Genomic DNA, 26058 nt, shown 5'->3' on the forward strand with positions numbered 1-26058 from the left:
CGTGTACATCAATAGATGAATGGATACAGATCAAGTGATATATGCAATGGAATACTATTCAACCATTAAACAGAATGAAATCTTGGCATTTCAACAACATGGATGATACATATACCATTTTCAACAACATGGATGATATATATGTATACTATATATACATATAGTATATATATACATATAGTATTCCATTGCATAGATATATCACTTATGCAATGGAATACTATTCATCCATTAAACAGAATGGAATATGGAATCTTGGCATTTTCAACAACATGGATAGAGGTAGAGAGTATAATGCTAAGAGGAATAAGTCTGCCAGAAAAGACAATATATCATCTCACTCATATACGGAATTTAAGAAACACAACAAATGAGCAAAGGAAAAAGAGCAAGAGACACAAGCCAAGAAACAGACTCTTAATTGTAGAGAACAAACTAATTATTACCAGAGGGGAGGTACATGGGAGGATGGGGGAAACAGGGGATGGGGATTAAAGCATACATTTATCATGATGGAAAAGAAAAAAAATTAAAAATTAAAAAATAATAAAAATGATTAGATCTAATATCTCTAGGTTATGAAGTAAATGAATTTTTTTAAATTCTTGAAATCATAAAAATTGCTTATCTTACTGAAAATATTCTATTTTCAATATATATTTTTGCTTATAACTGTATTCCAGGATGAATCTATTAATAGTGTATTTCACTATTAACAGTTACCTTTCATATAGCTGATAAATTCACATAAAATGTTTCAATATGTTTTAAAGACACCAGTAAAATTATTTGACTCATTATTAAAATGATACAACAGGAATATTAATTCTACATAATTATAATTTATGCTTTTTTCTGGTTCATTATGAAATGGTAATTCTTAAAAGATGAATATAATAAGCATATGAATTGTTTCCATCTGAGCATTCCCATACCATTACACAAGTTCCTGTCACTAATTTAACCAACAATAACACATCTAGATGCAATGACATTCAGTATATATTATTAGTAAATTTATTTGATAAATGGAAAGAAAATAGAATATTTTATGCAAAGACCAAATTCCCCACAATAAAGTACAGATAAAAGTACAAAATAGGAAACTTCAAGACCCTTTCTCTCCCCATGACACACAAAAATTAAAAACTAAGGGGCGCCTGGGTGGCGTGGTCGGTTAAGCGTCCGACTTCAGCCAGGTCACGATCTCGCAGTCCGTGGGTTCGAGCCCCGCATCAGGCTCTGGGCTGATGGCTCAGAGCCTGGAGCCTGTTTCTGATTCTGTGTCTCCCTCTCTCTCTCTGCCCCTCCCCCGTTCATGCTCTGTCTCTCTCTGTCCCAAAAGTAAATAAACGTTGAAAAAAAAATTAAAAAAAAAAAACTAAGTAGAAGTGTTTACAAACAATGTTGTGTAACTAATATATGGAGACCATATAAACTAACTCTTCAAAAAAATCTAACTTTTTAAATTTTATCATAGAAATATTTTGAAAAGTGTTATGTATATGAGATTACAAAGCATAAAAAATTTTATCCAGAAATTAATGATAATACAGAAAAACAGGCTTTCAAACCTGAAAAATAAATAAAAAGCAAAATAATCTTTTTAACTTGCAACCTAATATAGAAACTTTATGTCAAATAACTTGTGAATTAAAGGCAATATCAATTTGAATGCAAAATTATGTTGAAACATTACTATAATGAAAATTATGTATATATAAATTTATGCAATATAATTAATCAAGCTAGAATACATTTGCATAAATATTTAATATGTTAAAAAATAAATGAAATAGACATATAACTCAAAAAGTTGGACAAAGTTGTTAGAAAAATCAATGTTTTTAACCTACAAAAGGTATTATCTACATAAATATGTTAATAAATTAAGATAGATAAAAATTAATGATTTTAGGAATGCTGGTGGCTCAGTCAGTTAAGGGACTCACTTGTGATTTCGGCTCAGGTCATGATCTCACGGTTATGAGTTCAAGCCCCGTGTCAGGCTCTGCACTTGGTGTGTCAGGCTCTTGTTTGGGATTCTCTCTCTCCTTCTCTCTCCCTCTGTCCCTCTCCCTCACTTGCTCTTTCTCAAAATAAAAAAAAGTTTTAAAAATGAAGGATTTTATAATAAATTCAACAGCAAGCTCTTTGAAAATAAAGGAAAGGTTAGTTACACTGTCCAAACAACAAAACATGTAATCCATCAAACACAAGTTTAGAGAGTAAATCGGAAATTCACTCTAAATATGCCATATGTATTTTATAAGGTGTAATATATTTTACATTTTATGTGTATCTTAAGAGAATTATTTAATTTTTCATGTATGTGATAATTTAATTATCACACTACTAATGGACATGAAATTATATTTATACTTAGCTATTACACCATTTATATGTGGAATACTTCTCTGAAATACATTTCTAGATGTAGGATTACTGAGTCTTAAGCTATGAGCATTTAAAGAACTGGTAGCTAGTGACTAGTATTCTCATTATCACAATTAAAACAAAATATATCCCAGGGCGCCTGGGGAGCTCAGTCAGTTGAGTGTCTTTGGCTCAGGTCATGATCTGGCAGTTTGTGGATTAGAGCCCTATGTCAGGCTCTGTGCGGACAGCTCAGAGCCTGGAACCTGCTTTGGATTCTGTGTCTCCCTGTCTCTGTCCTTCCCCTGCTTGCACTCTCTCTTTTTCTCACAAATAAACATTTAAAAAATTAAAAAATAAATAAATGAAACAAAATATAGCCCTAAAGTGTGAATTACCTACTTTCTCCACCTTTCTGTTCGACTTTCCATATTTTGCTAATCTCATTAGAAAAGTGTTTTACTTCATTACAGATTTAATTTGTGATAATTTTATTATCCTATTTGTTATTTTTTGATCTCTGAGGTAAATTTCCATGTCACTGTAATAATTCACAAACTACATATTTATGACTTATATATTGTCCTTACAAATGTTAATGACATTTATCCATGTTGTGAATATAGCTATAGTTTACTCACCGCATTGCTGCCTACTATTCCACAATTTACTTCTCCATTCTGCTATTTATGAAGTCATAATCTTCACTAAGATGTATTAGTACAAATGCATTATTTCTTCTCCCACTCCCTCTTCAAATAGTGAAGGTTATTAAAATAACATTTTATTTACTATTTTTTCCTCTCAACTAGTAGTGTTAAGTATCTCTTTTTTATATTTGTGGTTATTGCAGTGACAATAGTGTAGTGTTAATATTATACTGATGTGGAATGGGAGAAAGAGCAGTGGTTAGGGAACAGAGTGCTGCTGGCTTATGCAAGGGGGACTATCTTAAGGCTTTATATAATAATCACACCAGCAAAAGGATTCTTCCTGAGGACTTTCAAAAAATGTTCTATAAAGATGGAGTAAGAGCTATTATTAAATGAGAACAAAAGCATAATGGTTTTGATTATACCTGATGTCCTATCAAATGTTGGGTATGTATTCTTCATTTTATTGACCACAAGACCTATGAGTATTTTGGTGATGATGGTTTCCTCTTCTTTTTTCTCTCACAGAGACTGCTAGGTTATTTAGTTATTACTTTTCCTCTAATAAAGATCAAAATGTCATAAGATTAGTCACATCTTATTTATTTGTACTATCCTACTGACACACACTACTATGTGTGTGTGCATGTGTATATATTATCAACTAGTGTATCACCTCTAAGACATGATTTAAAACACTGAAACACTATCTTCTTCCACTTATCAAAATTACTTACTCCAATATTCTGTATTCTTTCTCCAGAATTATTCTATCACTACTTTGGGTCAATGACACTACCATCTTTTAAATGTTATTACACCTATCATTTCTTCCTTTTCTCTTTACATAACATAAAGACAGTGGTTCATCATTCTCTTATACTTGATTGTCAAATTGCTAACTCTGAACCAGATCATTTCATATTCATTGACTGCATTCAAGGAGAAGAACCTGATTAGAGAAAAAGTAAAACAGGTACGCTCCCTGTTTTCATTCTAAGTGAACTGCGATGTTCATACATCTTCAATGGTGTATAATTTCTATTAGGCAAACCTGTATTTTCCCCGGTTGATAAATTGTAAAAAAATCCCAGGGTGGCCATTTTCTCTCATCCAATCTCTAACATCTCCTCCTCTCTTTTATCAAGCTGCCATCTATTTTATAGAAAACAGACTAACAAAAGAAAACAACTCATTTTCTTTCAAAAACTATTCCAATTTACCTGAATCCATCCTCCCATTCTGCCTGCACTCCCCTTACATAAGCTCCCTCACTGCATTATTCTTCACCTCAACTCAACACTAGTTTTAACGCCTTCATGATTCATTGTATAGTAGGCATAACGTCCTCCCAGACATGTATGGTGATGCTCTTTGCAAGGCCAAAATAAAGTATCAATCCTGCTTAACTTTCAGGATAGTACTTCCCTGCTAATAACAGAGCAGAAGTCAGACACCATATAAACCAGTGAAAAAACTTATTGCCAGTAATAGAACCAATAAAAACTATGCTCATCCTGCAATCATGCTAAGAAAAGGAAAAAACATTGTATTTTTGATATTTCTGAATATGTAATCTGAATAATACCTAATCTGAATCTAATCAGGATGAGACAGCAGACATATATAAATTGAAGGACATCTTACAAACTATCAATAGCATCAAAGGCAAAGGAAAAAAAAGACTAAGGAAATATCAGATTAAGAGAGATTAAAGAACATTAAAGAAATCAAAGAAAAATAGTTGGGTGAAAGGTAAAAACTTGGATTAAGTTCAGGACCAGATTTTTTTTCTTTTTCTGTAAGTGACATCAGTGGGACAATGAGAACAATTTGAAAAAGATCATTGCATTAGATACTAGTATTGTTTCAATGTTAATTTCTTAGTTTGTATAATTGCACTATAATTAAAAGAACATCTTTGTTTTCCCCACCTCTTATCCATACATAAGAAAGAACATTTTAGACATTTTATAACAGACTTAGAATATTTTAAGACAGTCATAGAATATTCAACAGGTTTTCGACTTGTTTGCAGCAGCATGTAAAGGTTGCCCTGATTCTGCACAACAAAGACACATAGAGAAAATCACCATTCTGAATTCTCTTGTAGTTCATTTTAAAGCCATTTACTGAAAGTTTCAAACATATGGTTTTACATATGCATATTTTATGTAGAAAATTGCTTGAAGCATTTCCATGTTCCTTGAATAACCATTATGTTTATATGCATAAACCAGAAAGGTCTAATTGCTATTTGCATGGATTATTTACAGCTAAGTGGTGTATGAAGAAATGAGAGTCCATAAAAATGCTATTGTGTATGAAAACCAATCTGTGTTGCACATTTTAATTGGGTATGAGAATATTGGTTTATAGATTTTCAAAACAGCCATATAAATGTTTCTCACCAACAGAACAAAGGTTGTAGAAGTAATCTGTCAACTAAATGCTTTAATAAACTTTTTGAACTGAATGTTTCATTTTCACAGAAAAATGGGTTTCATGTTTCCAATAGGTCTATCACTGAAAATATAAACAGGAATTTTTAAAATCACTAAGATGCCACTTTTATTCTGTAGAATTTACTTGCCATTTTATCTGATATTGCTGTAGTAATTAAACTCATCTAATGTTGGTGGCCACCAGGGAGTGATATTTGGGTTTTGTTTGTTTTTTTTCTGGACAAAATATTTGACATAGTTAAAAATACAGAAAAGACTAATGTACAGTTAGTCATCCCAGGATATTCACACTCAAGGAGAGCAGAGGACAAAATAACTACACTTTCTTCCCTTTCAATTTTTTTTTTGTTTCAATGATAAAAGCAAATAATTCTATTCTACACTTTGACCTGAGCACCAAAAGTTGTAACAGCATCATGTGTATAAATTATGGGAGTCCTTTATTGCGTAAGAGGCATAAAATCCTAGTCTAGTTGTGATTTGTTAACAGAATTTTATACTCTGCTTTTCTTTCAAAGAGAAAGTAAATAATGTTCTCTGGAATAGGAAGTTTCTCACTGTTTCACAGGGACTAACAATGGATACCCATAAGGATGTTGAATCCCAAAACAGGAGCCTGTGATGTTAATCTGTGAACAATGTCATACGGAAGGGACATCTGAGTGGCCCAGTTGGTTAATCGTCTGACTTCGGCCCATGTCATGATCCCAGGGTTTGTGGGTTTGAACCCTGCCACAGGCTCTGTGCTGACAGTTCAGAGCCTGGAGCCTGCTTTGGATTCTATTTCCGTCTTTCTCTGCCCCTACCCCACCTGCTCGCCAGTGCGTGCTTCCCCACTCTCTTTCTCTTTCCCTCTCACAAATAAATAAACATTATTTTTTTCCAATTTAGAGAAACTGCCATACAGGAAAAGACAATCAAATGCAGATAATGTGAATACAGAATAATATACAAGAAGATGACTAAAATTTTGGTGATTTCTGATGCTCAATGAAACAATTAGCATTCAGAGGACTATCTTAATTTATGTTTGATTTTACCATTAATGTTTCTAATTGTTGGTAGCCTTTGGTTAGCATATTTCCCTTTTTGTTTTTTTTTTTAATTTTTTTTTTCAACGTTTATTTTTTATTTTTGGGACAGAGAGAGACAGAGCATGAACGGGGGAGGGGCAGAGAGAGAGGGAGACACAGAGTCGGAAACAGGCTCCAGGCTCTGAGCCATCATCAGCCCAGAGCCCGACGCGGGGCTTGAACTCACGGACCGTGAGATCGTGACCTGGCTGAAGTTGGACGCTTAACCGACTGCGCCACCCAGGCGCCCCCATATTTCCCTTTTTGAATAAAACTACATACACATGATTTTATTTTATTTCATTTTTAAAACTATATTTTAGATATCTATTCATACTTTATATTAAGAAATTATTTTTGCCCAATTGTATGACTTATAATTTCATTTCACATGTAATGTGATACACAATGAAAGTTAAGATTGCTTCCCCAAATCACATTTTTAATCAAAGTCTCTAATCATCTGGGGCTCTTGATAAAAAAGCAGATTTCTAGGGCTTTTCAAAGGCTTACTAAGTAAATTCCTTGAAAACTGTTCGTCTACATTTCCAACTATTTGCCAACTTTCTAGTATTATTTGATGTGGGGTACACCAATGTACTTTGTGTGCACACATAATTTTGAGTCCTGTTTTTCATTTATTAGTTGGTGTAGGCTTTTCTATATTTCAACATAATTCATCAATTTAATCATTTAATTCATTAATTCATTAATTCCTTAACTCATCATTTAATTCATTTAAAAATTTTGGCAGAAGGAAGAGAAACTTGAATATTTGTGTTCTTTAAGGCAGAATCAAGCTTTAATAAAGTATTACATTATTAAGGCAGGTGCAATTTTCTAGGAGTAATCATTTATGAGGCTTAAAAATTCTGCCTTCAGGAAATAAAAAGCTTAGGAATCGATTTACACTTAATTGTTGGATAAATATTGAATATTTTGGCTTGTTTTTAGGGACATAGAATTAATGATTAAAACTATATTCCATCTGTTCTAAGATACCATCACTATGGGACGTCTTATTAGCCTCCCTAACATTCATTTTAAAGATTAGATATATTCTAACTTTATTAACAACTAATATTTGTCTGACTCAGAAAATTGTCTATGTCACTTTTTAAAAACACCTATATTTATGCTACCATCATGATTTCCTTAGTTTTTCTAATTTTTACATGTTATATGAGATACTATGATGGGCAGATTTTTAAAAAGTGCTTCACTGGTCCAGGTTTTCTTATATCTGTGGCTTTCATAATTTTCTAATTCTACTATATTCCTTTTTGACCTTCCCTTTTTCAGACAGGAGAATGCCAACATACAAGGTATCTCTTTATAATAGCCCCATAACTAAATAAACAAATCCCAACTACTGGATGGTATAGTTACACTTTTAACTTCTAATTTTATCATAGGTCCTTTATGTAACAATAGTTTAACTAAATATTGTTATTTGATTAACCAGACAGAGGGATTTAATGGAAAATGTTTTTTTTTATTTTTTTTAACGTTTATTTATTTTTGAGACAGAGGGAGACAGAGCATGAACGGGGGAGGCGCAGAGAGAGAGGGAGACACAGATTCGAAAGCAGGCCCCAGGCTCGGAGCCATTAGCCCAGAGCCCAACACGGGGCTGGAACTCACGGACCGGGAGATCATGACTTTAGTCGAAGTCGGAAGCTCAACCAACTGAGCCACCCAGGTTGCCCCTGGAAAACTGTTACAGCTGGAACTCAAGACCAAATTTATCATTCAATGACTTTTAGCTCTCTGGGCCCCATTCATCTGTAGAAAAGAAATTATTTTACCTCTTCCCTAGGTGGACAGTTTTGAGGAAATAGTAATAAAATTGTTTTAAATACTATCTTTGAATGGTGCTATATACATGTAAAAATTAGTAAATTTGAGCTTGAAGTTGGCACAAATTACATCATCTCCTAATACTGTGCTATGGACAACTGTGGACATTGTAAAAAGGTGTTCACATCCATGGGAAAAGCACTGAATGAAAATATGCTCAAATCGAGTCCTACCACTCATGACTGGTCCGTTCACTTCATTTATTTTAACGCCAGCTTCATTATGAAAGTGGAGAGACTATGATGATGAGCACATGGAGGTAACAGTTCTTTTAAATTCTGAAGCTATCTTTAAAGACTGAAGTTATAAAATTTTTTTTAAAATAGCAGAAGACATGACAAATGTCCAGGACTAGAAAGAATAAGACACTAAAAATCAGATAGCTGAGAAGGCCGTAAAACGTTGCCAACACCACCAAACCCCTCCTAGAATAAGTTCTAGGCAGAAAACTAGTCAAGGGGATGTCGTATTTGAGCAGAGGACTGAAGGGTGAGAAGGAGCCAGCCACAGAAAAAGGAGAAAGGACATTTCTGAAATAAAGAGAGCAGGCAGTGTGAAGGCTCTGGAGTGGGAGAAAAAAATCTTATCTTATTCCCACTTCAGAAGGAAGCCCATGACTCAAACTTCCTGAACAGGGAGGTTGGGAGGAGATGAGGTGGCTTTGTAACATGAAACCACTGGAACAGTAAGCAGGGGAAATATTTGAAGACTTAAAGACAGGACACCTCACACACACACACACACACACACACACACACACACACACAAATGGTAACAATGTGAGGTGATGACTATATTAATTATCTTAGCTGTGGTAATTATTTCACAATGCATACATGTATTAAAACATTGAATTGCATACTTAAATAATGTACAAGTTTTCTCAATTATACCTCAATAAAGCTAGAAACAGTTTTAAAAATATTAGCCTCGGCATCCTCTATTATCTCTTAACTGTTTTTTATTATTTATTTATTAAACAAACATTTACTGAGCTCTTGCACAACACATAACGTACTGTGGTAGGCCATGGCAATACAACTGTGAATGAGGTATGCCTGCAACCCCGTAAGAAATATAGAGGCTGTTAGAGAAGGTAAATAAGCAAACAGGATATTTGAATACAGGTGTAAACAGAGGGTCAACTAAGCATAGAGCTAAGGACACTTTTGAACCCTGCTTTCTAGTTTCACCCTTGTTTCAAATGTCCTTCCAGAAGTCCATATGTATCTTTACTATTAAGGAATGAAAAGAACCAAAACTAGGTAACTCATGTGAAGATAGATGCTAGGGGAAAAAACAAACTGAGCCAATGTTGGACTAATCCTTTTATCATTTTTCAAAATGATACTGCTACTGTCGCTGGTATAAAAAATGTATAATTAGACCAGTATAATTACAGTATAAAAGTAGTGTAATTAAGGAACAAAAGGTAATATTTGACTATGCAGAGAAGAATATGTAAGGAAAGAAAGCAGATGATAAATTTGGAATTAAGATCTAAGGTTCCTGAAATACAATGTGTCTGTTTTGATATTTAATGAGAGGTTCAACTGGAATAATGTTAGGTAGGAAACATCATACCTATTATTGAAAGTTAAATCTAAACTAGTCAAATTCGTTAGATTATTTAGAGAGAATTAACGTATGATATGTCATAATATTCCCACACTCAATGTGTATTTCACAAACTGTGTGCAAAGAGAGATAAATATTTTAAAAATTTATTTTTTAGTGTTTATTTTTGAGAGAGACAGAGAGACAGAACACGAGCAGGGGGAGAGCAGAGAGAGAGGGAGACACAGAATCTGAAGCAGACTCCAGGCTTCAAGCTGTCATCACAGAGGCCAATATGGGGCTTGAACTCACAAACCGTGAGATCATGACCTGAGCCGAAGTCAGACACTCAACCGACTGAGCCACCCAGGTGCCCCCAAAAGAGATAACTATTAAAGTATTTTTCTTAAACTGTTGCATAATATAAAACTGTTATGAATTGAAAGTAGCTACAAGCTGCTTCCATGTGCAGAATTAGCTCTCTATTCAGTCAGCTACTCTCAGTTAGCATTGCTTATATCTGTATGATGCAAATCCTTATGAAATAGGTAGATTAGCTTCAATGAGAGTGTTACGTTATATAGTAATTTTCTTCTCTAAGAAGATGAATTTAAGTTTCTTTTTTCAATTGGAAAGGTTAAATTTATGCATCATGCATATGTAGCATATATGTAAATATAATATCTTGCAACATCATATATTAACATCTTTATAAATTTAACTGACTAAAATAATTCCTAAGTTTTAACAGAAGAGATTATAAAGGAGATTTGGTACAAAGACTCAGTGGTTAATAGGAATGGATTCTTTGAGCTGCATAATAAAATTTATATTAAATTTTGATTACTTATTAAGAATAAACAGAATTCAGGCAACTAAAATTATACAATATACACAGAAACTCTGAAAATCTACACATGATGGGCAAGATTTTAGGATAAAAATCTAAGCTCTATTTAAATTAAAATTGGAAGATTTACATTTGGGAGTCATAGGGATGGTAGTTAAAAGCATAAAATGGGATAAGGTCACAACAACAAATTGAGATCACTTTCTCAGGTCTTAGACTATGGATTAGTTCTTTTCTTTCATATAAACATCTATCAAGATGTTTAACAATAGCTTTTAAGCAAATACTAAAATGTTTTACTTTGTTGCCTGGCCATTTTCCATAATATTTTGTACATCTTGAGATAGCATTTTCCTGCACTTTATTTTCAAGGATGTTTCTATAGGAAACACGCTTGCAATGTATAGATAAGATGCACCTTCAGAGAAAATAATTTTTTCCTGACCAGGAAAATAAAGATAATGTCTCCTTATAGGGCAAAGTTCAGACAGCTTTGCTGGCAACCTTATAAGATTGGAAGTTTTCTGTGCATACAATTAAACTCAGCTGAAACACAAACTTACTGTGTGGAGAGAATTCAGTAGGTTCATCCAGTGTTACTTCTTGTGGGACTTAGACTGCAGAGGAAATCCATGTGAACTTAAAGATCATGCTGCTTGTTGTACAATGAGTAATAATTACTTTACCTCTGACCCAGGAGCTTCATGTCTTCTGCCAACATCTATGAAACTGTTGTAAGCCAACTTGTTAGTTTCCAAATACTCACACCCATCACAGTTCTTGATATACATGACACTTAGTTCTCTGGAAGCTTAATAATTAACTTTCTCTGAGGTGAAACTAAACAAAACTCTTATCCACATACCTCAGGATACTCTCCTCAACTATGCTACTCCAAACACAAAACACCACACCTACACACCACCCCCCAGGAAATTTAAACACATCTAGACATTAAGTTATTTTATTTGCTTGGTAAAAGGCAAAAATACACATATAATTTTCTACTATAGAATATGTATTTATACACTAGCATTATGGAACATTCATATCATTTTTGAATCTTTTAATATAAGATTGCTTAATTATGCATGATGCTTATCTTTATGTCATATAGCTTTTAGTTTTAAAATTCTTATGATGCTTTTCACTGAAAAGTCATATTGATAATCTCTTTTAATCATGCCATTGTACACCCATCCTCAGGGCTGTGTGTAGCAGTTGTCATATCATTTTCCATATTCTATAATATGTCCAAAAGAACCTTAGTTGTGGAAATTAGAATTATAAAGTTACAGCATGTAGAACAAGGTCTTTCTTATCAAATACTCTCACATTATAGTTGTTATGGGAAATCACTGGAGAGTTTCAACAAGGGACTGACATATTCTGAATTCAATATTAAAAGAAACTTTTGTCCCTTTTTGTGAGATAAACTATAGAAAACAAGAGTACAAAAATGAGGACTAAAATACTCGTGAACTTATTTAGGTTAAAGATTTAGAAGTAGGGTATTAAAGTTGAAGGTAATTTGAAATAAATGGATGTAGGGTGTATTTTGGAGGTGGAATCAATAGGATGTATGGACTAGATGCTGAATGCGAAAGAAAGAGTCGAAAGTTTAATATTTTGGTCTGAGAAACTGAGTGGTGTTTACAAGTCTAAAATAGACTGGGAAACAGCAATTGAGGTGACAGAATAAATTATTTAATTTTTGACATATTTTGATATGTACATATTAGCCAAAAGTGGTTAGGTAAGTGTTTCTAAGAATATAAGGTACAGAACACAGATCTGACAATAAAATATTCATTTTGAATAGAACATGTAATTTAAATGGAACTAATTGACATTTATCAAGAGATGATTCTGTGCATACCAAGATTAAGATGCCCACATATTAACTCATTCTCAGAATTCTCCTATTTTCATAATGGCACAAAAACTTCTATTTACAATGGCTCATTGTAATGAGCCATTACCTTAAGCATTTAATTGCCTTAAATGTAAGAAAAGCTATAAAGTTAATTAACATAGAAAAATAGCTTTAATTTTGAGATTGCCCTCAAGAAGAAATAAATAATAGATGATCTGCAAACTATCTATTCCTTCTTGTTTTCCTTAGATGCTTCCTTTCCCATTATTCACTATTTCATCATTGCAGGGTTGACTTTGTGTGTGTGTGTGTGTGTGTGTGTGTGTGTGTGTGTGTGTGTGTGTTTCTCCTCTACACAGTAGTTTCCTATGCATCCATCCACTCTTTGCATTATTACCAGACATATAGCTTTTCACCTAGAGTAATGTAGAATTTGCAGTGTGTGGTCACTTCACATTTTCTGTCTTTCTCCTTAATCTACTCTAAAATGAGCATCAAATTTAAATTCTTAAAACATAGGGGCACCTGGATGGCTCACTTGGTAAGCATCCAACTCTTAATTTTTGCTCAGGTCATGATCTCACAGTTTGTGAGCGCAAGCCCTGCATAGGGCTCTGTACTGGCAGCGCACAGCCTGTTTGGGATTCTCTCTCCTCCCCTGCCTCTCAAAATAAATAAACATTAAAAAAATAAATTATTAAAAGACATTTCTTTTGAATTGAAATTATAACAAAAGCAAACAAAAGCCTCAAAATTACCCCTCATTCCCTCTGCAATTAAATACATTTCTCTTACTCTGATAATTGCTGTTCCTTCACAAATTCTTATTCTGCATTATTTGCTACCAATGCCTTGTTGGATATCCAAAATGGATATTGAAATCATATTATTTGATTTGCAATAATAGTATCAAAAATGGCTAATATTTTTAAGAGCTTTCTATGTACCAGACATCATCTATAATTTTCCGTGATTATAAAGCTAAATTATGGTAACATTAACGTTCTACATTAATGTTCTGTAGTTAGTAAAGGACAGTACTGAGATTTGAATCACTTTTTTCCATTACCAAAGCCTACCTTATTTCGTAGTTTTTCATTTGTATATTATTATTTTGTTATTTTTAATATTTTATTTATAGAGATTAATATGTCCGCACCTACTCCCCCATCACATTGTTAGTTAAGGTAAGAAGGCACTGTCTGCCTGTCTTCAAATCCCACACTGTCAGTGTTTGAATATTTATTAAATTGATTAGACTAACACAACTGTGTAAATATATGGAATACAGGTGAGATAAAACCTCATGTGTAAACGTTTGCATTAGTACTAATAATTGTCATTATGTTAATTAAAAACAACTTTGTAATGCAAAAAAAAATATTTCTAAGTGTCACAAATTATCTTGGTTTTATTTTTCACATGAATAACTCCTCAAGATCTGAATTTCCCAAAAGCATTTATTTATAATACAACAGATATTAACTAATCTTCTACAATAATTGTGAAAATATGAGCATGTCAATAAATGTGATAGCTTATTGAACTATTATAATGAGCAAACTGAACTCTGTTCAATCAATTTTTAAATCCCATTAGGCTTTAACTAAAATGACACTTTTGTTGAGAATTATGAGGAATGCTTTCACTTATTTACACTAGTCATTTTTGAGAAAATTATGAAAATTAGTTATTCCCAATGGAACTACAAATACCATAGTGTACAATTCTGAATCAAAGACTATCAGACCAATTATCAATATATTTTCTTATATGTTTTAAATTGAATATATTATGTAAAAAACTCAGGCAGTGATGAGGTCATAATACTGTGACTAATATCAGGGAGGATTTCAAGTAAGAATTAACCCAAATTTGGGGGGTATCCTTTCTCATTATCCTTTCAAATGCTGTGGGAATTTGAGTATAAAGGATTCCAACTTGAAGACACCACAAGAAAGCATTAGGGCTACCATCAGTTACAAAAGACCCCGATTTTTCAGATTTTCTCCTCAAATGTATCCTGTAACAAAAATGCCATTTCTGGAATGCAACATCAATGGCATGTTATTTCTCAATTATCTTTTGGGAATTTGTTAGCATGTTACACAGGATGGAAAATGTTATAGCAAATAAAGCTTTTTACTTTTCAATAAACTAATACTTAAGGCATTTTGACTACATAACACTTCTTTTCTTGTAGTGTATACAATAACATTCCACAGAATAGGGTTCTGTTGAATAAAATCTTGATGAAGCAGAGATAACAGGTTTTGCCCCAGGAACTATTCTCTACTTTAATATAATGTTGACAACAACTTTGGTATTTTATTTAGGTCCACAGCTCCCAGAATAAAAAACTATACTTCTACGTTTAAATTCCCCATGAATGTGGTTATGTTCTATTTTTTGCTGGAAAAAGTCTAACAAGTGGTTAAAATTGATATTAATTTTTTGAGTAGCTTATAATAAATGCATTAAATAATTACTAATTCAAAATGATGTTTTAAAAGACACAATAGCATACATAATTCTTTTGTTCATATGAGGCATTTTTGTAAGTTTAATTTCATGCTTTTGTACCTAATATTATAGTTATTTATTATTATTACAAAATAATCAACACATTGGCAATGTTTATAATGGTTTATGAGAGTATGTTGCTGCATGTTAATGATAGAATACTATCTGCAGCTTTCTTTTTAACTTGAAATGTTTATTTATGGCTCAAATTAAGAGAAATATTTGGAACTATTTCATTGAAGTAAAACTTTAACATATTTGATTAATTCAAAAATATTAATTTTACTTCTATTATCTGGCTTCATATTTTTTGTCTGATATATACTGACAGTTGTCCTGAAAATACAAATACTTTCATCTTTTTTAAAAAAAAAATTCTTTGTTCTTTCTTTTTCTTAGCACTTAGTATGTTTTGGTACATCTTCATTCATCAGATAATAAATATTTCCAAAGATACATTTCTACGTAATGAATAGACAATATAGTGGGAACAAAAAGACAATAAAAATTCTGCCTTTAAACTTGCATTCTATTTTTTTAAGTTTATTTACTTATTTTGAGAAAGAGAGAAAGAGTGCATGCTCTCTGTTGGGGGTTGGGGGGGGAGCAGAAAGAGAGAAGAGAGAGAATCCCAAGCAGGCTCCCCACTGTCAGCATAGAGCCTGTCCTGAGACTCAATCTTACACAATATCATGACCTGAGCCAAAATCAAGGGTTGGATACTTAAACAACTGAGCCACCTGGGTGTCCCTATACTTGAATTCTACAGATAATTATTGGGAAGGGTGATTGAGCCAAAAAGCAAACAATAGGCAAAATATCTGTCAAATTGTAGCAAGTGCTACAGGGAAAATAGAGGGATGTAAAAATATGAGGTGGGTGTGGGGGATGTTGTGATTGAAAATAAAGGATTCAGGGAAAGCATCACTGGAAAAGTGGCTTTTGTGGAAATTTCTAAAATACCTGATGGAACAAGCACCTAAAGAAAGCATATTTTAAGAAAATTATCAGTAAGAGAGTCGATCTTAAAACTTCTCATCATAATAAAAAAAATGTAACTATGTGAGGTGATGGATAGTCACTAAACTAATTATGGTGATCATTTCACAATATATGCACACATCAAGTCATGTTGTAGACCTAAAGATAATACAGTGTTATATGTCAATTATATCTCAATATAACTAGAGGAAGAAAAGAATTGAGGAGAGATTATAAAACAACAAAAGCAGAACTAGAAAGTGCTATTTTTGCCTTTTTATTACTATTGTTCTTGTTGTTTTCAGCCACTCTTAGGTTGGGATCATTTCCTTCATTATGGTTGAGAGTAAGCCACCTGATGCTACTTTTAGTATTGGCTACTTTGAATTTTTTCAAATGCATATTTATATCCATAGATATTTGGGGACCAAAATTAGTAACATGAGAAATCTTTATCCTTTGACATGGAAGGTGACAGTTTTAGAATATTTTAACTCATATCTCTTTTTTTTCATATCTGTGTTATTTTGAAGCTGTAAATTCATTTACTGGGATTTTGGTAGAAAATTAATTGGATTTTCTTTCCAAAAGTACTATATATCCAATATGAAATATTCAGAAAATTTAAAAATTATAGAGAATGAAAGAGCAAGCTCTAAAAAGCCTTTGACCAGAAAATAAACATGGTTCCTAGTTTTTTTCTACTTTTTCTGGTATTGTCTATAAATAAAATATAAAATATTAAATTTAATATTTTGTTGATACTATCTTTATATTTTATTACATGGTATCACCCAGTCTACTATATTGTCTTTTATTCCCTTACAAATAAAAGATACAAGTATGATCAGCACCCAAATTAAGAAGAACATTACCATAACTCCAGACAGTACACTCTTGTGTATCCCGACTTCCAGGCACTAATCTGCTAAAAATATAACCAATGGCCAATTTCTAATATCATAAATTAGATTTTCTCCTTTCTGAAATTTGCATAAACTGAATCATGTATTCTTGTTGGCTTGTTGGCTTTCGTTCAACATTGTTTGTGAAATTCATCCAGGTTGCTGTAGATCCTTATAATGTATTCATTTTCATTGCAATTTACCAAGTCTATCCTTGTCAGACTTTGTTGTTCTTCCCCATCCTGGGTTGTTTTTATTACATTACCACTACTGGTGCATGACATAGTCATTACTATTGGGTAAATACCTGGAAGTCAGACAACAGAGTCTGCAAGTTGTAATTAAATGTGTGTTCATTATGTTATTTAAGAGTATTTAATTCTGTCATGAAAATAACTGAAACTAACATCTGAAACAAAAGTGAAACAAAACATAAGAAGTTGGGTGAATTGAAGTCTAGAAAAAACTAATTTGTGAATTAAGTCACACATAAAGTAAGAACTGAATTTCAGTGGTCCACATAAAAAGGAATAATGAAAGAATCAATTCTCATCAAGTATTTGAGGAATTTTGACACAGTAAACTAGGCACCTGAAGTACCAACTATTCGTGATACGTTGAATATGCAAGAGGTGCACAAACCAGTCAATATTCGTGAAGTTTTTAACCATCATGTGTCAATGACACCAACTATCCCCAATTTGTCCTCTTCCATATGAAACCCATAACTGCTCATCTGGCTAACTGGTGAGGCTCAGCTTCAGGCTAGTAGTTTTCAAGCCTCTTCGAAACAACTAGAATGTTTTGGCTCCAGGAACCTTCTGTTGCTGACTTACCTTGTTTAAACTGTAACTCTGGTTCTTGTATCCTCACCATTAGTAAAAAAATTCTGATACCGCAGAGGAAAACAGAGAATATATGTGCACTGCATAGAACAAGAATCAGTTAGTCTTGTCTTTTTTTTTTTTTACTTTATTTATTTATTTATTTATTTATTTGGGAGTGAGAGAGAGAGAGCACAAGTGAGTAAGTGAGCAGGTGAGGGGCAGAGACAGAGGGAGAGAGCAAGAATCCCAACCAGGCTCTATTCTGTCAGAGCCTGATGCAGGGTTTGAACTCACAAACTGTGAGATCATGACCTGAGCTGAAACCAAGAGTTGGTGGCTTAACCCACTGAGCCATCCAGAAGCTCCTTATGCTTCTGGATGGAGCAGTCTTAATGCTTTATCTCTTCTCCCATGTCTTTCCCAGTTAGGTTTTATTCTCCATTGTTTAAAATATCAATGTTTCATTTGCAAAAAAAAACATAACTTTATCATTTTTCCAGGCATTTCTTGGGAGAGGGTAAGGCATAACCTCATTTGCAACAACATGGATAGACTATTTTGCTAAGTGAAATAAGTAAGACTGGGAAAGGTGAATGCCACATGATGTCCCTTTATGTGGAATCTTAAAAACAAAACAAATAAAAAGCAAATTAAAATAATGCCCTTATTTTTTTTAAGGAATCAATGACTCTTGAGATTATACATGTTATGAAATACGAAATTAGCATGAGTAAAATTTAATCTATATTAAGCAAAACACTATCAATGCCATACATTGTAAATGTATAACTGTGGCCAATTAAAATAATCATGGCTGTTACAATTTCACTGTTACCTCTTCTCTGTAGTATCTGATTCAATTCATGAACATAATGATCTGATACTGAACTAAATTACATTGAACAAATGAACTATACTCTAGAAACAAAGTTAGAGATAATATTATATTTTTATAATAAACAATGCATTTCCTATATTAAAAGATCTTATGTAAATTGCATCATATTTGATCTGGAATTCAACACTGGGAAATTTTCTTGAACTCTTGGTTGATTAAATTTTGTCCAGAGGCAGGGTTGAAAGACCTACGGCTTCTCAGGCAATTAGTCCTTAGAGTGTTAGCATATCACTTCAATCAGTAAATCAGATTTTTGGTGTTCAAGTTCCAAAGGCCTTCCCCTAAGTAAAGCAATGGGAGTTGCCTTTGGAAATTTACCAGCCTCTAGCAAGCTTAGTTTTGAAAGATCATGCTCATCTAGGTATTGTACATTCTATGATGTGCATGTTGTACGTATAAAATCAACAACCTTGACAATTAAGAAAGTAGCATTCATTCTTTTAAAGTAACCTCTAAAGAAACTTTTTTTCTCTTTTTTAAAAAAATAATTACATTTATGAGACATCTGGTTATAAATTTATGTAAAAGTCAGATCTTTTTTCCAAATGACTTAGAGATCATTTCTAATTAAAAGAACAGTTTTACAGAAGAGATTTAAAGCTATTTTTTCACTTATATATAGTCCTTGAGACATTGTTTTAAGTGTTTATTTTTTGAGAGAGAGAGAGCACATGTGCTCAAGTTGGGGAGGAGCAGAGGGGACAGAGGATCTGAAGCAGGCTCTGCACTGATGGCAGAGAACCCACTGTAGGGTTCGGTCCCACGAACTGGGAGATCATGAACTGAGCCAAAGTCGGACACTTAACCGGCTGAGCCACCCAGGCACCCCAGTCCTTGAAACACTTTAAATTTATTTGTATAGTGAGGTTAAGATGTAAACTAAACATTTTATGTAAATTTAATTTACATAAATTTGTTAATTTAAAAAATATATAAATGACTGTAGTGTGTAGGCCATCTCTACTCTGCTCTGCTATCTTCTTGCCTTGGTAATCTTCCAGTTCAGTTAAGATCTGGAAAATGCCCTTACCCCAAATTTTTTCTTTTAATCTATATCATCAACATATAGTACCAGTATTCAACCAATTTCCTTGTCTAAAATTTAGGAGTCTAGTTAGTCAATATATTTAACTTCTTTCCCCAGTGCTTTCATGGTGGTGTTTGTATAATGCCACTGATCACTATTTGTTTTCATATCTGACTTCCTAGCTAGACTTTTTAACATCAGAAAACAAGTTATCCATTTTTGTTATCCAACATTTATAGACTCTCACTAGATTGTGAAATTCCTCCAAACCAATATGGTATCGTGGGGTATATGCTGGATGAAAGTATTCATTAATTAAATGATCAATTAGTTGATTGATTGATTGCTAAATAAATAAGATTAGGAAAGGAATATATCAAGGATAAAGTAAGTTTAGGATCTTGATGATAGAAAGGAACAGGCATATTTTAAAGGCCATGAAGATATAGTCTTAATTATAGAAAGTACATTGTAAATGAGAATGAACACACAAATTCAGATACTATGTGAAAGTTATCATGGCAGAGAATTTTAAACCATTACAAATAAGCTTAACTTACTAAACCTTACTGGGTGCAAAAGGTAATATATTCCATGAATTTGCCTAAACAATTTTAAGACAACACATCATCCAAATTAGTTAAGAATAACACATAACCAGCTGTAAAACAAGCAATAATCTCTGCAATGCATGGTGGAATACAGCAGGTAACGACCTATCAGGGTCAAATGGGGATCGAAGGCAACAGATGTGTCTTCTATAGAACAGGATTTTGATACAGGGTTGTTTGTTTAAACGTTACTTAAGGCCATTGACTGCCTCCAGAATTCCAGTAAAAGGCAATAATTGAATATAGTATACAAACAATACAAATAAATGAATATAGTATACAAACAATATAGTATACAAACAATTTTGTTTGTTTATTTTTGAGAGAAAAAAAGACAGAGTGTGAGCAGGGGATGGGCAGACAGAGAGGGAGAAACAGAAACCGAAGAGCTTCTAGGCTCTGAGCTGTCAGCACAGAGCCTGACGCAGGGCTCGAACTCACAAGCTGTGAAATCATGACTTGAACTGAAGTCAGACACCCAACCAACTGAGCCACCCAGATGCCCCACAAACAGTTTGCTTATCAAAAAGTGAAAAGAGCAATTCACTGTAGGTTGGTGGAGACAGAAAGCAATAATTGCATTCAGGTTCTGATTGCAATCATGTTTTATATTCTTAGGCAACGACTTGATAATTGTTTCTGAAATACTTAAAAAACATGGAAGAAAAGACTGAATACGTTCATAAAATATGTCCATGCTGATTATGCCATCCGTAAAAGAAAAAGTAGTGGTGCATATTTTAGCCCAACTATGCAAGGAGAAAAATTAGTATCTATTGCAAGAGCACCATCTGCTGGAAGGTAGTGAAATAAACAAATTAGCATGGAGAACAGTCCATCTATTCAGTGTTATAATGTCAATATCCTTCTGGTTTAAACTGCAGGCTACTATAAATATATTTAAATGTTTAATTGTCCCTCTGAAGCAGTTTAAGAACATTAGAGCTAATTGTATGATTCAAACAACTACTAAATAACTAGATTGAGTCTCTTGAGAGGTACATAAAGTTGTGCTCTGCATTCCTGAAAAATGTTCCTTTCACACAAAATAAACATACACATAAATACTACTGATTATGAAGTGTTATGCAACTACATCTCAAAAGACAGACTGAATAGTCCATACAAATTTTGGTAATGAAATTTCTGTTTCGGTGGTACAAAATGGGGTATTATATATATTATTATGTAGCATATAGATATATACATTACATATATTCTCTTCAATAAGTTATTATACATATTTACATATTTATAAACTTTAAAATATGTAGGCAAACACTAGGATAATTTTCTAGTTTTTCATAACTTTAACCAGATTTTGCATGTTTTCCTTTCATTTGATTTCTTACCTATCCATTTCATATAGGTAATCATGTATTTAATCATTCTTTCCTCTTTATGTTCAGGATTGAATTACTTAAAGTTGATTTCTTTGATAGTACTGGCTTTTTAGAGTTTCAGTAAGACTCCCCCACTTACATTTGAAATCATGGTTTCAATCCTGTTTCCAATTCTCTGTAATCTTTAATCTTTCTTCCCAGATGTGGGTAGTCTTTCCTCTACTCAAGCCCATGTGTTGTCACCATCATGCTGGTCTGTTCCCTTTACCACACACTTCACTACTACATTTCTATCCAAAAAAGGGATATCAATTATTCACCAGAACTCCACTATGGTAAACTTCATTTTGTATTTGGAAAAGACTCGAAGCGACTGGGTGGCTCAGTTGGTTAAGCGTCCAACTTCAGATCAGGTCATGATCTGGAGGTTTGTGGGTTTGAGCCCACGTCAGGCTCTGTGCTGACAGCTCAGAGCCTGGAGCCTGCCTCAGATTCTGTGTCTCCCTCTTTCTCTCTGCCTCTCCCCTGCTCATGCTTTCTCTCTCTCTCTCTCTCTCTCTCTCTCTCAATAATAAATAAACAGTTAAAAACATTTTAAAAAGAACATTCAAGCTGAGTAGTTTGGAATGGGAAACACAAAAATCATGTACAATCAAATCTGATTAGGAGTATGCTTTTTAAAACAAGGATACACTGTTATTTACAGGATGATTTGCTTTTGCTGACCAACAATACGAATCGGTACATACGCATTTTTAATATAAATGGAAGCAGATCTAATGTGATTTTTAAGGTACAAAAGAGAGAAATCTGTTCTATGTAATGGATGACAATGAAGGGATGTTTGAAGACAATATCTGGTACTAATTTTAGTATTTCTCTGCTGTGAAGTAGGTTTTGTTAAAACAGAAACAAACAGAAAAACAAATAAAAAGCTCCTTTGTCTTTGCTATGTGTTATTGTGATGAAAAATCTAAATTGCTCACTAAACATTGTGTTTGATGACAGTATTTGGAAAGCCCACGTAACAGCAACTTCTGCACCTAGGTTCAAATAGGGCATAAAAAGAGAAAAAAAAAAACAAAGCAAAACATGCTCTAATAGTCCTGTCCTTTGTGCTAAAAGAGTAAACACTCGGCATACACAAGATATAAAGTGATCATTTCAAAGACACATTCCATGACCCGCAAAGAGTTTAATTTTATTTAATATTCATATTTAAAACAAAAATTTTAGTGTTCATTTATTTTTGAGAGAGAGAGAGAGCAGGGGAGCAGCACAGCACTGAATGTGGGGCTTGAACTCACAAACTGCGAGATCATGACCTGAGCCAAAGTCAGACACTTAACTGACAGAGCCACCCAGGTGCCCCTAATCTTTGTCTGTAAATACTGTCTTTTCCCAAGTTGATGTATTAATTTTACGTGACTAAAATAAAATTGTATAACCAAAGCCTTATAGAAAAGTAAAAATCTATCACCTATAAATACACAAACACACAATCTATGATTATTTATTGCAATTCATTATGCTTTTAAGGCCGTTCTTATTTCATTGAAGGTTTACATGTCTCATTATGGCAGCATTCAATCATTTGTTCCTTTGTAAACAATACTGAAAATTATCAGTTCAGTTGGCACTAAGCCAGCTATTGAGTCTATTGGGATAAGCAACAAAGCAAGCACAGGTTCCCATAAAATATATTGAGAAATACAGCCATTGAGTAGTTAATAAAAATAGAAAATTATGCATTAAAATACATCATTACAAAGTATAACAAGGATTCTCTGAAGGCGGAAAAACACACAAAACATGTAGATGACAGAATTTGGGATCAGGAAGAATCTCTCAGCAAGATAAAATTGAAGTCAGTGTTTAAGATTGCTGTGGTAGTTTGTTTGTAAAAATGGCTGTAATAATGCTATCTGTACATGTACATCTCTTTGTGGCTACTTCTATGAAGCCCCCCTCTTATTTTGAATAATTAATTTATTTTATTAATTAAAAAAAGTAAGCAAAGCAAGCTAATGCTAGAATCTTTTGAGCTGAAGGACCAGAACATGGCAAGTCTAGAATTGAGCATGTTCTCAGCAATTATGGAAAACGGTATGGAGATTCCTCAAAAAATAAAAAGAGAACTACCATATGATCCAGAAATTCCACTTCTGGATATATGTTCAAAGAAAATAAAATCACTATCTCAAAGACATATCTTTACTCCCATATTAATTGCAGCATTATTTACAGTAGCCCAGGAGATGGAAACAAATGTTTCCATTGTTTCCATCTATAGATGGATGAATAGGGGCGCCTGGGTGGCTCAGTCTGTGAAGCGTCCAGTTTCAGCTCAGGTCATGATCTCATGGTTTGTGAGGTCGAGCCCTGCACCGGGCTCTGTGCTGACAGCTCAGAGCCTGGAGCCTGCTTCGGATTCTGTGTCTCCCTCTCTCTCTGGCCCTTCCTCTCTCTATCTCTCCCTCTCTCAAAAATAAACATTAAAAAAAATTTTTAAATGCATGGATATAGAAAATGTGATATATATATATATATTTGTGTGTGTGTGTGTGTGTGTGTGTGTAGAGAATCATTACATATATTATACATAATATTCCATTACATATTCATCCTTAAAATAGAAGGAAAGCCTTCCATTTACAATATGATTGAACCTGGAGTACACTATGCTAAGTGAAATAGCTATGCTATTGTGAAAATATTTGCCAGAGTGAATATAGTGAAATAGCCAGACTCAGAAAGATAAATATTGTATAATGTCACTTGTACGCGAAATCCAAAAAATTCAACTAATGGAAGAAGATCATACAGTAGTTGTCAGGGGCTGAGAGCTGGGGAAGTGGAGAGATGTTGGTCACAGGGTATAAACTTTCGGTTATGAGTAAATTCTGGGGAGCTAATCTACAATATGGTGATTATAGTTAATAATGTGCTGTGTACTTGAAACTTTATAAAAGAATATACCTTAAGTGTTCTCACAACAACAAAAAAGGTAACTATGTGAGGTGATGGATATATTAATTAGCTTGTGATAATCATTTCACAATGTATATATATAAATATATATATAGACATATATAAATAAATGTTATGTTGTACATCTTATATACAACTTTTATTTGTCAATTATACCTAAATGAAGCTAGAAAAAATTTAATATATAAAAAGTATTCCAAGCATTTTAATAACAAATAACAGTAAACCTTGAGAGTTAAGAAAATCCAGGTGATATCATTACTAATAGGCCATTTGTAAAAAGTTAAGCTTCATAAAACCTTGAATGAGAAGGCACTGAAAAATCTTAAATTGGGATGCAGTAAAACCTTTGATAGAGATGTCAAAGTCAGAACAAAGAGCAAAGGCCAATATTGTAGTAATACCAGGAGAGCATAATTGCTGTTTCACAAAAGGTAACAGCAGTGAAGTGAGAGTATAAACAATTTTATTTTTCTTTTTTCCACCTTGCTGTAGATATGAAAAGTTTTGATAATCTTCAAGGTTGAAGAACATAACTAATCTGTTGTCACTGAAATACTATGACATTTTCTACTAAATTAATGGTGTAGCTTTTAGAATTATAGCATTCTGCTTTATTCCAGAAGTTATAGAGTTGCTTATAAATAAACTGGCAGTTTTGAATTATTTCACTTTAATGTACCTATTTGTCAAAACTCTCCTCTATAATAGGTAAGAGTCCCTCAGCTCAAGGTGTGAAATTGATTAGTATCTACAGAAAAATAACAAATGTAGGAAGCTTGGCATGAGAACAATATCCCCTGAAGCATAATGTATTAAGTGCCTTTATTAGTATGCATAAAGCTAGACATTGTAAAAAGACAACTTTACCTTGATTTGGAGTGTACTTACAATGACAAATATTTGATTCTCCCCTGTAGATTATAGTACTTACAAAACAAAGTAAAGTTGACTTAGTCAAAAGTATTATTTAAAAAAAAATCATGCTGATTATTGATTATATTGAAATGTATAAAATAATTTGGTTGATCTTTTGCCAATGAAGAATACAAAACTAAGCATATATTAAGTTCTTAAAATATATTTCCAAAGAAAATTAATATTTATCCTTTCAAAAGAGTTTGACATAATAGAACTGATATATATAATTCATATTCTGAAATTATATTTACTAACGAACAATACATTTAACATAAAATCAACACTCAGGAACTTCATATTGATATAATTAATAATAATAAA

Source organism: Prionailurus viverrinus, chromosome B1 (genome assembly GCF_022837055.1).
Source record: "Prionailurus viverrinus isolate Anna chromosome B1, UM_Priviv_1.0, whole genome shotgun sequence".
NCBI classification, from domain to species: Eukaryota; Metazoa; Chordata; class Mammalia; order Carnivora; family Felidae; genus Prionailurus; species Prionailurus viverrinus.